The sequence below is a fragment of the Gastrolobium bilobum genome, unplaced genomic scaffold (assembly GCF_033153095.1).
Source record: "Gastrolobium bilobum isolate Gb01-03AN ecotype WA unplaced genomic scaffold, APGP_CSIRO_Gbil_v1 utg4340, whole genome shotgun sequence".
NCBI lineage: Eukaryota > Viridiplantae > Streptophyta > Magnoliopsida > Fabales > Fabaceae > Gastrolobium > Gastrolobium bilobum.
The window spans coordinates 113,633-126,439 of record NW_026896972.1 but is presented as its reverse complement, the minus strand read 5'-3'; positions in this window follow the sequence as shown (position 1 = coordinate 126,439).

The following is a 12,807-nucleotide window of genomic DNA, read 5'->3' as shown; positions in this document are numbered from 1 at the left end:
TGTTAATAGAAGGTGGTTGGAGTCTACAAATATGTGGCCTTCTCTTACTGATATAGAGCTGAATAGTTTGTCTATGGAACCCTCTGGTGAAGAAATAAGGCAAAGTTTGTTTGATATGAATCCATATAAGATTCCTGGTATCGATGGTTTCCCTGCTTATTTTTATCAACAGAATTGGGTTATTATGAAGGACCAGATTGTAGATTTAGTAAAGAAAATGTGGAGGAATCCAGATCTTATTTCTACAATAAACTCCACGTTATTGGTTTTGATTCCCAAAGTTCAAGGTGCAGCTCACATTAAGCAGTTTAGACCTATTTCCCTATGTCCTGTATTATATAAGTTGTCTAAAATTGTGGTTCAGCGTCTTAAATCAGTTTTAGTGAAGCTCATTTCCCCTGTTCAAGCTAGCTTTGTGCCAGGGAGACATATTCATGACAATATATTATTGCCCAGAAACTCATTCATAGTATGCACTGTATGAAGGGCAGAAAGGCTTATATGTCTGTGAAGATAGATCTTGAGAAAGCGTACGACAGGCTGAATTGGAATTTTCTCAGGATCCTTGAAGAAATTCATATTCCTACTAATCTGAAGAACATCATTATGTCATCGGTCAAATCACCTTCTATTAATATTCTATGGAATGGAGGGATGACTAAAGAGTTACAGCCATCACGGGGTATTCGTCAAGGTGATCCGATCTCTCAGTATCTGTTTGTTTTAGGAATGGAAAAATTATCTAACATTATTGATACTGTTGTCAATGGTCATCTCTGGCATCCTATTAGAGGTGGAAAAGGTGGTCCTTTAATCTCCCATATCATATTTGCAGATGATTTAATGTTGTTTGCTGAAGCTAGTGAGGATCAAATTAATATTATGATGAAGTGCCTAAATCTGTTTGAAGATGTATCAGGTCAAAAGATTAGTGGCCAGAAAAGTACTATTTACTTCTCAAAAAATACAGATGAAGATCTTGCAGCTCGGATTGCTGGAATTAGTGGATTCAAAAGAGTTAAAAATGTTGGTAGATATCTGGGGGCCAAGACGTGTCATGGTAGAGTTACTAAGCAACATTATGAGGACATCATTGATAAAGTCCGTCAGAAAATGTCAGGTTGGCAAGCTAAATGCCTGTCACAGCCAATCAGTTTTGTCCACCATCCCCTCTTTCCATATGCAGTATTCTAAGCTACCCATTGGAGTTTGTAATGAGCTTGAAAAGCTCCAGAGACAATTTATTTGGGGTGACAATGGGAATATTAAATGTATGCGTCTTATCAATTGGGAATCTCTTACAAAGCCTAAGATTCATGGAGGACTTGGCTTAAAGAAGTTGTCTGTATTTAATGATGCTTTCTTAGCTAAATTAGCTTGGAATATCTTTTCCAATCCGCAAGATCTATGGGTGAGAATTCTATTGTCTAAATATGCTCCTAATTATTCTGGTATGTATAGCTTTTCCTTCAAGAGTGGAGATTCAACTCTTTGGAAAAATATATGTTTGGCTTGGAGGAAGATGGATGATCACTTTGTTTGGGAGTTAGTAGATGGAACAAATCTCAGGTTCTAGCAGGACAAATGGATTCCTAGTTTGGGGAGATTTATGGATAAGACTGCAAACCCAATTCCCTGGGAAGAAGTTTCAAGGAGGGTTGCTGAGTATGTTAATGATTCTAGTGAATGGGATTTGACAAGGCTCTCCATCTGGTTGACTAATGAAGATGTGCAAATTATTAGGAGTATTCTACCTCCTTACCCGCAAGATGGCAGTGATCGTTTGAAATGGAATCTGCCTGGTCATGAAGGAATCACGGTAAAAGGTATTTATAAATGCTTATCTGGTTTTGCTAAAACAGAGAGTAATAATTCCATGTTATGGAAAACCTTATGGGGTTGGAAAGGACCTCTCAGAATCCAATTGTTACTGTGAAAGCTTGCTCATAAAAGATTACTAACAATGAAAAGACTTGCTACTATGAATATGGGCAACCCATTATGTTGCTGTGTAATAAGGAGGAAGAGAGTTTGATTCATGTGTTCAGAGATTGTGGTAGCATTCGGTTTCTTTGGCAGAGATTACAGGCCAATAAATTTTGCCTTTCGTTCTTCTTATTATCAGAGGATGATTGGGTCTTATCTAATCTTCAAGTAAATAGTGTGGATGGGAGGGGCGTGCCTTGGAATATCTCGTTTGTTGTCACTATTTGGCTTGCTTGGAAATGGCGCAATGAATTAATGCACAATAGTATAAGCCCTTATAATGCTTATGACTACAATTTGGTGTTAAGTCATTCCAAAGAAATTTGGGTTGCTGCAACAAGGCTTTTAAATATGGGGATGCTGCAACAAGGCTTAAATATGGGGATGCTGCTGCGGGTTCAAAGGAAATATTGGTTCCTTGGAAATTTTCGGATGAGGGATGAGTTAAAGTGAATACTGATGGTGCTGCCAAAGGTAATCCGGAGTTGGCTGCTTGTGGAGGTATGATTAGATACTGTGAGGGAAAATGGCTCAATGATTTTTGCTATAGAGTTGGCCATTGTAGTGCCATAGTAGCAGAACTTTGGGGTATTTTGAAGGGCATTCAAATGGCTTGGGAGGGAGGTTGGAGGAAAGTTATTATTGAAAGTGACTCTAAAACAGCAATCACGTGGCTCAACTCAAGGGGTGGCCAGCCTGTGAGTCTCATCTTGTTGCTGGTATACATGCATTGTTGGACAAAGACTGGATTGTTAAAATACAACACTCGTATAGAGAAGGAAATTGTTGCGCAGATTGGCTCTCGAACCTCCCTTTGGTTAATCCAAATCAAGCTGATTTTTGTTCTTTTGGGGCCCTTCCCCCTAGTATTAGTCTTTTGTATTTAGCTGATATAAGTGATTTCAGTAGAACTTGTTGTATTTCTTTCTTTTTGCCTATTTTAGGGTTTTAACCCCAACCAGGATATAAAAATAAAAGTAAAAAATCGAACCCATAAAAAAAAAAACAATGCAAATATGGAATATGAATAGCGCAAGGGTGTGGGAAACAGAGAGCGACTAACGTATTAGTTACTGGAGCGAGAGAAAGACATAAAACGATAAATGGCACATGGTATTAAATAGATGTGTACTTGTCCCACGGTCATACCATGATCGATCCACATGACAGTTGCCAGATAGAATCATAGAATTAATGTGAATTATTCAATGATCCTAGTATTAGTACTCATACATTGAAGACGAAATCTTTTAGGCGAATTTTTTATTTGTTGAGGTTGCGCGCAGAATGAAATAAAATATAAAATTTTACTATTACATATTAAATTATAATTTTTTAATCACTATTTTATTTTATTTGCTAAATTCTACTTGCTATTTACAATTTTCTTATAATTTTAAAATTAAATTCATTTAAATTAAATTTTCCATATCCTTTTTATAATTTAATTATTTTTAATTTATGTTTCCTAAATTCTACTTAAATTAATTATAAACACCTCTTTTACAACTTTAACCTAAATTTTTTCTCTCATAAATTTATATTTTTATATTCAAAGAACCATGACCTGTTTATAATTTGCTAATTTTTACCTAAATTTTTTCCCTCATAAATTTATATTTTATATTCAAAAGACCCAATACCTGTTTATAATTTGCTCATGCTATTCATAACTGCTCCTTAAATGACGCCAGTGGCAGCTGTTGAACGGTCGCTTTATCTTTTCCTTTTCGACCCGTAACTTCTCAGCTAACGCACATTTATGCGTCTGTTTTTTTTTTTTTGGTTAACAATTTATCCGTTTTTACTCTTATTAATTATTTTCATATTAATTTTTTATATGCCAATATATATTTGGTGAAGAAAGACAGAAATATTTAATTAAAAAAAGTATTACAATTTTTTATAAAATCTTACTTGTTGAATGTAGATAAGTCTCTGTTCTGCGTTAAAACTTAAAAAAATAAAAAATTATAATGGAAAAAACTATTATAAACATGAAATATATTATAATTATAAAAATATATTTATTTCTGTGCTAAAATAATATCATTTTTGACTCAATATAAATAATTTTTTTATATTGACGGCAGAAAAAAATCCTTTTATTATATGAAAAAAATCATGTAAAACTTAGGAGGAATTATCCAGGGATGAATGGAAGTCTGGATAAGCGATCTCCCAATATCGGTTTTATATTTTTTTTATATCATAAGTAGTTTAATTTTCATCTAAGAAAGAAAATACTCTCTATGAGTACTATTTATATTTTGATAGCTCGTTTTGTACTAAAAATCAAAATACTAAATATGTTGATAAGCTTGTATAATTGATTTTATCAGCTAATACATTAATTTGGAACAGAATTTTTATTCTAAAATTAAGAGGTGCAAATAGTTAAAAATGCAAAGTGAAAAAAAAATATAATAAATTCACATTGATAAAAAAAATTTAATGTAAACTTGGATGGATAAATCGTATATTAAACAATCCAACAAGAAAAATACTTAAAAAATTTAACAATAATGGTACGAAATAATATTTCATTTATGTGTTGAAAATTTAAATAAAATGTATATGAAATAGTACTGTACTCAGTTCATATTTTTAAAACACTTGATAAAAATGAGGAGAAATCTTTTAATTCTAGTGTAAGAATAAAATCAAAAAAACTAATAATTTAGAGCAATAGTCAAGTTTGTATCAATATGAAAAATCCAAAAAAATGACCAACCAATATTTACGTGTCAGTCCACTTGCAAGTTTGTTGCCCCCATAATTTCTAGGGCATCTATTATAAACACACAAATGAAGGTCGGGATGGTTCTCACCTCTGATACACAATAAAGATCGGCCTTCCGGGATAAAAATGGTTTATTAAGTGAAGATTGACCCTCCAAGATAAAAATGGTTTATTAAATGAAGACCGACCCTCCGAGATAAAAATGGTTAACAAAATGAAGACGGATTCGGAGAGATATGACCTGTCAAAAGGATCATAACCCAATCAAAAATAAAGACGAAGACAGATTCAGAAAGATCGAATATGAGATCAACGATAAAGATGAAGATGGATTTGGAGAGATTGTGATCCTAGCAAAAGAATTCACACCTCAATCTGAGATAAAGATGAAGATAGATTTGGAGAGATGTGATTTTGACAAAAGGATTCACACCCCAATCCGAGATAAAGATGAAGATGGATTTGGAGAGATGTGATCCTGGTAAAAGGATTCACATCCCAATCCAAGATAAAAAAATGAAGGCGGATTCGGAGAGAGTGATCCTGGCAAAAGGATTCACACCTTAATTCGAGATAAAAATTGAACTCTGGCAAAAAGCTGGGTTAAATATTATGAAACCACGGTACTCGAAGCCGAGTTAGAAAATAGAACTGGGAAAACCACCTTCATACACTTAAGACTTACAAGTCAACTTGATAAAGTTTATGCTAAAGAAGCAGGGGCTAAGATAAGAAAGCCACTGCAAAAAAAGCAGGGGCTCAAATATGAAAGCCACTGCAAAAGAAGCAGGGGCTGAGATAAGAAAGCCACTGCAAAAGAAGCAGTGACTTAGATATGAAAGTCACCGCAAAAGAAGCGGGGCCCAAATTTGAAATCCATGGCAAAAGAAGCTGGCTCAAATAAAAGAGCAATCGCAAGATAAACGAGGTATGTAGGAATCTTCATTTATAAATAAAGAAGGATCATTCACTTCACTTTTCATAATAATTGAAAAAGAACCAAGGTATTTGAAACTTGTCTGATATGTGCAAGAACCCGGACAAAAGTTAGGTTCAAATGAAAGCACATCGCAGAACTTTAGTTTCTAGCCGGGTATAGGAAAACAGAAAGACGCTTATGGATCATAGATGTTAAATAAACATCACGTGCAGGTCAGGATAAATGAAATTCGGCTTATAAATTAAAGGGAGGATTGATATGGCTCTGATCAAGCCACCATGACGCCTTAGTAACTAGCAAAAAGTCAAGTTTATAAACCTATTTAATAAAACCGGGTTAAATTAAAAAGTGGAGCCCCCATAATAAATAAGACCTTGGCTAGGTCATTTTCTTCAGACGACGCTGAAAAGCTAATCTAAGTCAGTAAAGCCATGGCACAAGAAGTCGGGCTCAAAATGAAAAGCCTCAGAAAGATAAGTCGAATGCAACGATAAAAGGAGGAAAACGCTACATCGCTAGACTTAAAAGCTTCAGGTGAAAAGAAGTCAAGATACTTGTGCCTAAGTCCAAAAAAGCCAAGTCCAAATTTCAAAAGCCATGAAAAAGCGAGCTAAGAAAAGAGATGAACATAATACCTTCATTAATTAACGGCAAAGGAGCTAGGCTTAAATAAATTGAAGATGTGTCCACTAACGGAAGAAATCGGCAAGAAGCTGAGTTAAAAAGAAAAAAAGGAAAAAAGCTAATTCAAATTAATGTCGCCGATAAAAGGAGCCAGAATCAGATAATAAACTCATGGCGAACATTGTCGGGTTCAAAGCTTAAACATTATAGCAAAACAAGTCAAATACAAAAAGCGACTACAAGCAAAGAAAATTGCTTCAGTAAAGATGCCAAGTCAAGATAAAAGCAAAAATTCGACTCTATCAAATTGAATAAAATATACAAGGGAAATTCAAACTACTGAAACAAAAAAGGTTCAAGAACAAGCTCAGTAATGTTTACTACAAATTAAAATGGGCCTTTATCAGGAAAAAACAATGTGCAAAATAAGTTAGTATTTCAACACAACTACTCGTTCAAAAAGAATTCAGACATAACAAGAGTTCAAAAACAACACAGTCCGACAAGCCCGGACTCCCATAATACTAGGCTGGGAGGCAAGCGTAGTAATGCAACAATCAGAATAGAATGAGGAAAGCAACAACTTTCATAAGTAGAGATCTCGACAAGGTGATAAAAAAGCAAGATTAGTCAGCCCGAGCTTGTACCTCGGCTAAAAAGGTTGAGGGAGAAATACTGAAACAATATACTCAGTATCCGGTTAAAGAAACCAGAATGATCTTGAACACAATTAGAAACATTAACTGCAATCGCTGACCTAACTAAGTCGATCAAGAAAGATTTCAATCAAAGGTAACTATTGCAACCGGGACACTCAGACTACCGAGTTGAGGGGCAACTGTTATGGACCTGACAAATGAAAGTAGCCTTTTGTAGGCCATGAACATAAAAGAGGGAAAATTTAAATAAAAAAAAATTGCACGGAAGAAGCAACCTTTGTCTACCCTCAATCATGTTCAATCCATGAATCACGCAATAGACATGTTAGGGGTTTAAAGTTGATACCTTTATTCGGATAACTATTCATGATCAGATGCGTTCTTGATCAATTATTCAGACTTGAAGAACACAAGTCCTCTGATGGAGTCCACACCACCTTGTTGTCTTGTAAGGGAAGAATTCTTTTTCGGATGCCTAATGTCGTTCAATGGAGGTTGCTAGACTCAAGAGAAGAACAAAGATTGAGTGGTGCCTTTGGTTATTCCATGAGAGAGATAGCCACCACACTGATGCGTGTGTTGGCTAAGGTTTAAATGGAGAAAATTAGAGAAGAAGAATGAAACTAAGGAAGAACATGAGCTATATATATATATGTGGCGCCTCATTAACCTAGGAGTAGGTCAAATCAGCGCCTCTATCAAATCCCAATCTTATTGGGTAATTTTCTTAATTTTATTCAATCAATCCAATTTATTGGTTTTTCCCATTTCAGCCAATTAATTTAATTAATTGGTTTCCTTAATTTTATCCAATCAATCCAATTGATTGGTTTCTCAAATTTCATCCAATTGATTTAATTAATTGATTTCCTTAATTTTGGCCAATCAATCCAATTGATTTGTTTCCCCAATTTCAACCAATTGATTTAATTAATTGGATTCTTTAATTTTGGTCAATCAATCCAATTGATTGGTTTCCTTTATTTTCTCCATCTTCATTAAATCTAATTCAATGACTACATTTAAATTCAAATTTCAAATTCGAAATTCAAAATTAGAATTCAAATTAATCTTATTAATTTAATATTTAAATTAATTAGGTTACATCATGGATCAAATCCAACTAGACCCATCATGCCACCTACTCTCTCTTGTCCCAATATGTGGGCTTTACCAACTTAGGCCCATTATACCTTATTGGACCCAAACCATATATGCTATAATTCAAGACAACTTAAGGTGTTTGTGTGCGACCCATCAGGCCCAACATAGCCACTAACATAAATGGGCTTGGGCCCATTAGGCCCAATCCATCTAATGACAACACAGAGCACTAGCAATGCTTTGTTGTCCTAGAGCTAGTTGAGTTCTTCGAATGATCAACCTGTTATACCTATTTAGTTACCGTGCGAGTTGTCCTTTCGTTTCGGTTATCCATCCCATTGACCTAGGCCAAGGAAAACATATCAACCCCTGCGATCTAGGGTTAGCTTTTGTCGAAACAGAAAATCTTCATTTACGGACTCTAAAGAGCGGGTCATCTCATAACTCCTTTACTATGCATAGATTCCCGAGTCCCGTAAATATCATCCTGGTTTCACTGGTTTACGGATAACCTAATCTCTCACAGAGATTGAAGAATTCCTTTAGCTTGTCACACTAGCTCTAAGTCCTTAAGGCATGCCCAAGAGTATACCTACGAGTCTTCATGTTTCAGGCATACAAGGTATACAATCAAAGCAAGCCTTCCAGAGAACAAGTCTATATGACAACGTCAGGTTTAAGGAAAGACACACCCAAATAATAAGAGACATTACCTATTGATACTATCTGTGAGATTTCCTTGTAATGTCTCTTTGTGGGTCAGTTCAGTGCAAGCTATTCTCCAATAGGTCCACCCACGAGTCAGCTAAGACATCTCCATGTCTGTAGCTCACGAGGACTCTACCTTGCATCTCCATACAAGTAGCTGAGTCATGTTAGTCTTACCCGAGATCACCAATGCCCATTATCGTTATCTCTAGACTAGGAACATATTTCTGACAATGGACGTGTAGTGTCATTGAGCCCTCATGATCGTGATCCCTATCACAAATTCTCAATGTGACACCTGTTCCATTCCAAGGGCTTTATCTAGTTACTCATATTCAATATTTGAGACATACAATATGAAACAAGATAAAGAATGCTTTTATTCATAAAATTTATTTATAACAAATAAAGAAGTACATGGGTCCATCTGATTCTCAGATTGTCTCTAGAACACCTATGTACTAACAACAAAGGCCCACATTCTAGAAGATCAATAAAGGACAACACAAAAGGAAAGTCATCCAAATAAGGAAGATAATCTTCTATTAATGACTATCCTATCCAGCCAGTTAAACAGCTGAACTTGGGCTCCTGATAATACTAAGAAGCTTAGAAATACACTCATGTCAGATAACCCGTCTATATATAAAAGGTTGAATAAATAATACACACTTTAAACTCTCCTTCTTAGTTATCATTATGTACACACCCCACTCTTTAACTATGTTGTATGTTATAGTGTTGCACAATAATCTACCTATCTTCAAATATATCTCCTCCATAAATACTGAGAATATCCAAATCCAATAAAAATATTATCAGTTTCTAATTAGACATCTCTCTCACCACGAAAAAACAAAAACAATGCAAACATGGAATATGAATAGCACACGGGTGTGGGAAACAGAGAGCGATTAACTTATTAGTTACCGGAGCCAGAGAAAGACATAAAATGATGAATGCCACGTGGTATTGAATAGATGTGTACTTGTACCATGGTCATACCATGTAGATCCACATGACAGTTGCCAGACAGAATCATAGAATTAATGTGAATTATTCAATGATCCTAGTACGCATACATTGAGGATGAAATCACGAAATCTTTTAGCTGTTTTTTTTTATGGAATTACTTCTCTTATGTAGTATAAAAGAAGTTTTTTTTTATGTGAAATGTTAGAGAATATAATATAAATCATTAAAAAAGCTCTCACGCAATACCTTAAGATTTTGGGTTGAAGTGGTTCTTTACATGGTATCACAGTTTCAGAGACCATCAGGTCACGAGTTCGATTCTCACCGCCCCATTTTCAAGTGGAATTAAAAAAAAAAAGCACAAAAGGTAAACCAAAAATTGAGCCTATGCAATTTCTACGCTTCTAGCCTCAATGGCTCTTGCGTGATAGGACGTGTTGAGATATATAGTCTCACATTGGTTATATTAGCAACTACTGTGGCCTTTATAAGGCCTTGGGCACTCCCACCCTTTGAGCTAGCTTTTGGGGTGGTGTATCCCAAGATTCTTAATATGGTATCAGAGCTTCAGGGACCATGAGGTGGAATTAAGAAAAGTACGAGGCAGACCAAAAAATGGACTTGTGCAGCACATGGCAGACCAATAATGGGCTTGTGTCATATCCATGTTTCAAGCCCAAAGGGCTCTTGCATGAGGGGGTGTGTTAGAGAATATAATATAAATCATTAAAAAGCTCTCACCCAACGCTTTAAAGTTTTGGGTTGAAGTGGTTCTTTTTTCTTTTTTTTGTAATAAAGAGGGGCAAAAACCCCAAACAAAACAAAAATTACACGACGCGAGAACTTAAAAGATCTACAGAAGCATCCTGAAGAAGGAGCTCTAACAAAGGAGAAGGAAGAGAATGATAAACAATAAGATTATTATCATCCTCAAAATGCCTAGAAGCAAACCAGTGAGCACATCTTTTATTTTCTCGAAAGGTGTGTACCCAACGAACTTCCCAATCTTCAGCAAGCCATTTGTGAATACGGGAAACAACCTGAGAGTTTCTGTGATTGTTGCTCCCTTCTTGGATAGTGCTAAGAGCAATTTCTGAGTCACATTCCAACTCCACTCTCCTAGCACCAGTACCCCAGGCCAGCTCTAAGCCTTTGAGGATACCCCAGAGTTCTGCATCAAGAGGATTACAGAAACCTAATCTGAAAGAGAAACCACCCAGAAAAGCACCATTGTGATCTCTAGCAAGGCCTCCACAGCTAGCATGCTGCCTAGATAAGGAAGAAGCACCATCTGTGTTAATCTTCAACCGACCAGGTTCAGGGCGACACCATTTAGTAGGCTGATGGGCATTAGGGAAGCTGCCAAGAATGCTTCTATTCTTACCTCTAGCTTCAATTAAATGCGTAATAAAATCAGAAATGACACGCTTATCATTGCTTGGCCTTCGGAAACTATCATCATGAATATGATGATTACGCCAATTCCAAAGATTCCAGCAAGTAGTATAGAAAACATCTCTCCAATCAACATGAATTTGATAATTCCAACCCTTACTCACATTTTTTATGAGCCAAGGCTGTAGGTTTAATGTGAAGAAATCGTTGGGGACCCTTCTACCAAACCAATCTATCCACAATCTTTTGGCTTGAGAACAATCTCTAAGGACATGAATAAGAGTTTCTTCACTGTTTGGACAGTTAATGCAAAAATTAGGACCCTCATTCCATTTGCATGTACGACTCCTAACTGGAAGCTTATTAAGAAAAGCCAGCCACATCATAGTCTTGATTCTTTCTGGACCCTTCCAGTCCCAAATCTTCTTCCAGGGAACATTCCTTTGAGCATGTTGAAAATTCATCAAGTTCAAGTAGGCAACCTTAACTAAGGAAGAGGACACATGATTCTGACACCAAACTAACCTATCCTCAGTATTATCTTCCAAAGCAACAGGAACGCAAAACACCTTAGAGATTAGCTCATCATTTAAGAATTGCTTCAAATATCGAACATCCCAGGTACCATGCTGAAAGATCTCAGCAATGGTTCTATGCAATTCCAGATCAGGAATGTGATTAGGAGCTAAATTACAAAGATTATCATCCAGATTCAACCAATTATCCGCCCAGAATTTAATAGTCTCTCCATCACCCACCTCCCATCGAAGACCGGCTAAAAAACTGTTCCAACATTTAGAAAGGTCCCGCCAAAGTTTAGAATCATAAGGCTTAGAGCTTATCTCACGCCTCAAATCTTTACCTCTTCCATACTTGACTCTCAAAATCTTAACCCAAAGTTCCTCCTTGTCAGTTAAGATTTTCCAGGCCAACTTATGAATACAAGCCTCATTTTGAGTACGCAATCTGATAATACCAAGACCTCCCATTTCCTTCGGCTTATACATTGTGTCCCCCTGATTTGGTTGAAGTGGTTCTTTACATTAAGAGACAAATAAAGTAGATCACATCAATTTTTTATTTTTTATTTTTTAAAAAAAAGACATATTTTTCGAAGTGAGAATAATATAAGAGATTAATCTCATGCAACATAAGAATATAATTTCTCATTTTTTATTTGTTAGGGTTGCGCGCATAATGAAATAAATATAAATTTTTTATCTCATAAATTTATATTTTTATATTCAAAGATCCATTACCTGTTTATAAATTTTGCTAATTTTGACCTAAATTTTTTCTCTCATAAATTTATATTTTTATATTCAAAGACCCGTTACCTGTTTATAATTTGCTAATGCTATTCATAATTGCTCCTTAAATGACGCTAGTGGCACTTTTAACCTTTCCCGAATTTAGCTGGTGAACGGACCATTTATCTTTTCCCTTTCGACCCGTAACTTCTCATCTAATGCACCTTTATCTGTCTTTACTTTTATTAATTATATTCATATTAAATTTTTATATGCCAATATTTGGTGAAGAAAGAAAGAAATATTTAATTTAAAAAAAGTATCAAATTTTTTGATAAAATCTTACTTCGGTAAAATTTTTGTTTTATATAATTCTATTATATGAGCATTCATGTAAAATTTAGGAGGAATTATTCAGAGATG